We start from the raw sequence: 6,000 nt of genomic DNA, 5'->3' as shown, positions 1-6,000 counted from the left end.
ACTTCTCAACCCTCACAATCTGACTTTCACAGCCCCCCTCTCCCCAAGAACATTCCATGCAACCCCTTGGACTGAAATCCCTGCTGACCTTCGGATCATAAAACCCAACAGACACAGCTTCTCAGGCCTCATGGACCTCCAGGCTTCTTCATGGGATGCCGCTGATCGCTCCACCCAGAAGGGTCTCCTGTCTCGACTTCCCCAATGGTGCTGCCTCTGGTTCTCCTCTACCTCTCTAGCTGGTCTTCTTCAGCCTTCTTCCTGAGAGCCTCTACCTCTGCCCACCTCACTTAAAGATCGGGGGTTTCCAGAGTCCTGTGCTCTCTGCAGTTCCCAATCAATACTTTCTCCTTGGGTGAGCTGATTCTCTTCAAAGGTCCAATGACCCCTGTGTTGCTGACAACTCCCCACTGGGATCTAAAGCCGAAATGTATTTCCTAAGGACCAGGTCTGCACAGCCACCTGTCACCTGGGCATCTCCTCTTGGCCACCCCCACAACAAAGTTCCTTCTCTCACCCCCAAATCCTCTCCTTTATTCTGCTCCTTTATTCCCTATGTTGGTAAATATTGTCTCCAACCACCCAGTTGGCCAAATCAATCATCACATGAGCCCCAGCCTCGCCTTAGTTTAGCTGGGCGCATTCCCTGCTTCTCCCTCTCATCCTGGGCAGTTCCTTCTCCTTCAGGCTGACACCCCATCCTTGTGTCATCGTCCCGTCGGCCCACCTTCTCACTCTCTGTGGAGGTCACCCTTCTCTTCATCCCTGCTGCTCCCATCCACTCCAGACCCTGCCATCACTTGCTGGGGTTAACACAACGGCCACTCAACTCTTCCTCTTCTGGGTTTGTGGATTCCCCCAGTCCATTCACACAGCTGCCTGAATGAGCTTCTACAAATGCAAATTGGCTCATGCCCTGCCCTACTCCTGCTTGAGATTCTTCAAGATAACCCCGCTGCCTTCAGGATAAAGTCCAAATTCCTTAGTGGGGCATCCAAGTCCCTTCATGTCACATGGTGAGGGGCTTGCACTTGGAGAGAGGGGCTCAGATAGGCCCAGGTTCAGATCCTGGCAGCGTTTTTGCTGTGTGACTTTGAGTAAGTTACTTAGCCTCTATAAGCTTCTGTGTTCTTTTGTATATAATGGAGGTACCCTGCCTGCCTCACGAGTGTAGAGAGGATAAAATGCACACTTTTACACCTTTGTTTTTGCATTTGCCTTTTTCTCTCTGTTGCAGCCACCTGGCATGGCGGGACCCGTGGTTTCTGCTCCCAGCCCATCCCCCACCTGTCTCTTCCTGTCGGCTTTTCACCCGATGCTCTCTGCTCCAGCCATCCTGAGGGGCTTGTCCTCCCCAGAGAAGCCATGCCTCATCTCCACCAGCTGACACTGTGCAGACCCCATGTTCTCCCCTGGCCTTCCTCCTCTTTGCTTGACTAACTCCTCACAATCATTGAAGGTTCCCTTCAGGAATGACCTGCTGGAAGTTTCTCCTAAGCACAGCAAGATGAGCTGCTTCTCCTAAAGGTTCCAAGGCAGTCTGCATGCCCCCATAAGGCCTTCACTTTCTCATCTTGCAATTGCCTTCCCTCTCAAGTGCTCTTCCCTTGCAAGGAATCTCCTCAAGGGTAGGAATCATGTCTTATTTATCTTCATATCCCCAGTACCTAGCATAGGACCTGACATATTAGGCTGTCAGTTAACATTTGCTGGATGGACAAACATGGAATTCACATCCAGATGGCATTCAAACGCCCTTGCTCTCATTGTTTCTTGGTTATTGTTCTGCTCTTCTCAGGCACAGTGGCTGTCATCCAGCCCACCCGCACACTGTGAGGCTAGGCCCCCTGAGGGTAGGCTCCCAGCGGCGTGGTGACCTGTAGAATTAGCAGACAGGCGACTGTCATCATGTGTCTTCTGGCTGACTGCCTGGCCACTAAAAGAAGGGAAGTCTAACAGGAGGTGGGCTGGGTCCTCACTTGGCCTAGTGCAAACCAAACCCAGTGGCTGTGGAGCATCTTGGGTTGGCTTGGAGGTCCTGGAGTGGTGGCAGTCATGAAGGAGGGGGGGACATTGTGGGCAGGAGGCTGAGGAAGTTTGTGAGGGGAAGGGCAGAGCAAAGTCCCACAGGAAATGCACGATTTCTGTTTCTGGCTGGCTGGGAGAATTGTGGACATTTGCCCCAGGGACTGTCAGATAAGGACTGACTTTTACCACCAAACTGGTTTTAGGTTTTGTTTTTCAATCAGTTTTCAGGCAGGTCAGAGAGTCTCAGAACATCACTTTCCAGCAGATCACAAGTGAGCCTGCCTGTTTTTAGTTAGAGGGAACTCTGGGGACTTTTTCTGCCTCGGGATCCGGGTCAGGCTGGCTCACCAGCCCTCTGCCCGCAGCGTCCTTAAGTCTAGAGAATGCTACCACCTCCTGAGTTGTTAGACATCACTGGGGTATTTGCCACTTTTGGTCTGTAACAGAAGTGGAGGCAGATTGCAAGGCCTCTGCAGATAGCTCCCCGTTCCTTGTCCTGAAAGGGCCTGACCAGGGCCTCCCTTCCAGTACCATGGGGTGTGGAGGGGGAGGGTCGGGATGGGGGGCCTCAGCTGCTGATTCTTGGGGAGGGAGGTGGAAGGCGGCCTGGTGTCCCAGAACACTCTTGTTTGTTATGCTTATTCTCTTCTACATCCTGTGGGTGTATGATGTATGTGGAAAATGACGGGGCTGAGGAGTCAGGAATTCTATGCCTCCATTTCTGTTTTTAGACACCTTTTCCATGTCAGAGCTTTCAAAATTGCCTTTCTTATAATTTGCTAAGAAATAGTGTTGGGCTGGAAACTCAGCAGAGCCTTCAGGATCTGGATACCTTTATAGAGGGAAGATCTCATTTGAGTAACAGGTCCCAAGACTGATAATAAAAATGACTTCATTTTCCTTCTGAACACTGAGTTCCCAGAGCAAAGAGCCAGACACTTTCTAGCCCTACTGGGAACCAAGCAATCTGAAGGGAGCTTCAGCTCTAAGTGTGAGTGGTTTAGGCCAGACACACATCAACACTCCTTGCTAGAAGTCAAGATGTTTTTGGAAATCGGAGAGTTTGTAATCTTTCCGCAGAGGTCTTTAAAACAGGATGAGCTCTCATCTATGTAGGGTACCAGACACGTGGGCTTGTTGGGTACTGGGAGCCTGCGTCTGCTGGTCTCAGACAGACCATTTCTTTCGAGGAATCTGATTTTCTGCTTGAATTAGGTTTTGTTATTGGCAGGTACATAAACAGTGAACCAGGGAAGTGCCTGTGAGCTGGTCTGCATCTGTCTGGAAGGCCCACAGGTGCTCTAGGCCTTTCAACAAGAGCCTCATCCCTGGCTCATTAGCGCGCATGTGTTCCCTCTCCCTTTCCCATCTCTCTTTCTTAGGATAGGAGTTTTGCTCGTCGCTCTGCAGAAAGGTCATGAGACAAGGTGGACTGGATGAGTCTTTGCAAAAAAAGCTTTCTCAGGCAGAGTTCTCTTCAGGTTGGGCTAAATCAGAAGAGCCAGTGGAAGGATGCCTTACCTGGGAACTTCAATAGCAGCTTCTTGTATTCTTTCTCCTGTCTACCTGTCAAAGTGTCTGCAGCTACATTTGTGGGTTTGGATGTGAGCACCTATGCATGCAGCAAGACTGTGAACTAAGAAGGCACTGGGCTTCGAGTCTGTCCACTTGGTGAGTGGTGGAGAGAGGAGAGCCCCTCAAGAGCTGGGCCCACAAGGTCCAGGCCATGGAGAAATTGGGAAGCATTTTAGAGAGAATCAGTATCCTGCACTGTTTTGTTCGGGAACTTCTATTTGTAGAGGAGAAGCTCAAAGTTGGGGTGATGAGGACTGGTGGGCTGCAGACAACTGACGCTCTTGAAACTGTGGTCTAGTAACAAGGCTACCTAGTTCAAAAATTATTTTTAGAAATCTGTTTCCTGGTCATTCTCCAAAGTAATAAAAGCCAGTGGGACTAAAATATTAGAGGAAGGAATCAGAACTGAGACGTGTTCATTCATTCATTTATTCACTTAACGAGTGTGTAGATACCTTCTAAGTGCTCTGCACTGGACTGGGCATTGAGAGGGAAATGAAACAGAAGGCATGGCCTGTCCTTTGGAGCGTACAGTGAGAAACCAAGAGGTATAACCTGAAATAGCCAAGTACCTGTACAACAAGGAAGGGGGAGGTGGCTTGAGTTTTCTTTATCTTGGCTTGGACGTGAGGTGCCCCAAGCACCTGGATTTTCTTGCATCGTGTAGTCTTATTGACGTTGAGTTCTGAAATGTTTTATTTGAACACTTCTGATAGAGATTTTTAAAAAGATACCCTCCTCTGCCTCCTAAGAAAGAATTCACAGAACACAAGTTTATCTCTTTTTGATAGTTTGGGCCAAACTTGCCCTTCCTTGAATATCCCTCAACCTTTTCTGATTGTTGGTGCTTTTTCCTTCCAAACCACTGGCAATCGTTTCTCATTATATAAAGTCCCCACTGCTCCTGTACCCGAATGGGCTGTAACCATTAAGACTGAAGACTGACTTGGAGGAACAAGAGAACTATTTTATGAGCAAGCTTAACTTTATATCCAGCTCAAAGTTAATAAGCTCTGGTTTGGTGGTTGGGTGTTGCATGAATAATGGAATAAATATTCTCCTACCTTTTTGAGGGTGTTTTCCTTCCTTTCTCTTAGGTTGTGTTCTGTATAATCACAGTAGTTGGATGTAACTTCTGGCTAGAGGAGGATGGTCCTCTATAGGTGTCAGAATGGGTGGCACCATCTATAATGCTCTAAGAGTGTAAAGAAGAAAAAGAAGATTTCCTATGGGTTGGGAGGCCTCAGGAAAGGTTTGGAAACTTAATCAGACTTTGAGGACAGGACAGGGCCTGGGTGAGTTGAGAGGAAGTAGCCACATAATTAATGAAAAGGAGTAGACTGAACTCTCCAATGGAAACAAATGGAGTCTTCATCCTATCTATCATATATTTATATCTATTGATCCATCTATCATCTATCTATCTGTCTGTCTGTCTGTCTGTCTGTCTATCTATCTATCTATCTATCTATCTATCTATCTATCTATCTATCTATCTAATCATGAGGTTGTAGACGATACCCTGTGGTCCACCCTGCCAGGCCATGCAGGGATTTGTTCTACAGAACCTTGGCTTGGGCCCCTCCACCTTCTGAAGGAAGCCATGGTTCATTTCTTGTTGTGACTGCTTCCTTGATGGTAAGGGTGAATTGCAGAAGAGAACCTTGTACCTTGGCTTTCCCTCAGATGACATGAAAGGAGACCATATATTCCTGAGCTTCTCTAGGTGCTTCTAAGGCAGCGGAGGAATAAGATTCACTTTCTTCTTGCACTGACAAGGGCCTATTCCATTCCCTAGAATCTGAATTTTCCTAATATTTCAGAAGGGTTAAAAAGTTGAAGTCAGGAGCCACCAATGGGTGTTAGCTCATGTGGGCACCTGTTGTTAATGGAAAATATTAGGGTCTCTCTCCAGCTTATCAATCCTTGGGGAATCTGAAGCAATAGAGAGAGGCAAGTGCAAGCTGCCCTCCTGGGGCCTGAGATCACCATCAGGTGCCAAGGTCGGCATCTACTTGAAATCAGTCACTAGGTCAATGATTCCACAGTTAGTTTTAAAAAATAAAAGTTACAGGGAAGCATTAAGAAGAAAGTAAAAGTTGCTGTCGGAGGCTGTACGTGCTGCTGTAAGCACCTGGGTAAGCTTCCTGGGCAGGTGCGAGAGAGAGGAGGCCATGGGGCGGCCTCACAGGTGACCAGAGTCAGAGTCAGGATACAGCAGGCTCTGACTGGGAAGTGGCCTGGATTCCCTGGCAGGCTTCTGCACAGAGGATAGTTTGGAGGCTCTTTGAAAATTCGCAGGTTATTAAAGTAATTCTTCCCCCTCAAATTTTTGTCTTCTGCCTAATTGGGTTTGAGAAAACCAAGTGAGGTTAATGTTCCCAGCACAGGTTCGTG

This window comes from Nomascus leucogenys, chromosome 23 (genome assembly GCF_006542625.1).
Source record: "Nomascus leucogenys isolate Asia chromosome 23, Asia_NLE_v1, whole genome shotgun sequence".
NCBI classification, from domain to species: Eukaryota; Metazoa; Chordata; class Mammalia; order Primates; family Hylobatidae; genus Nomascus; species Nomascus leucogenys.
This window is presented reverse-complemented; position numbering follows the sequence as displayed.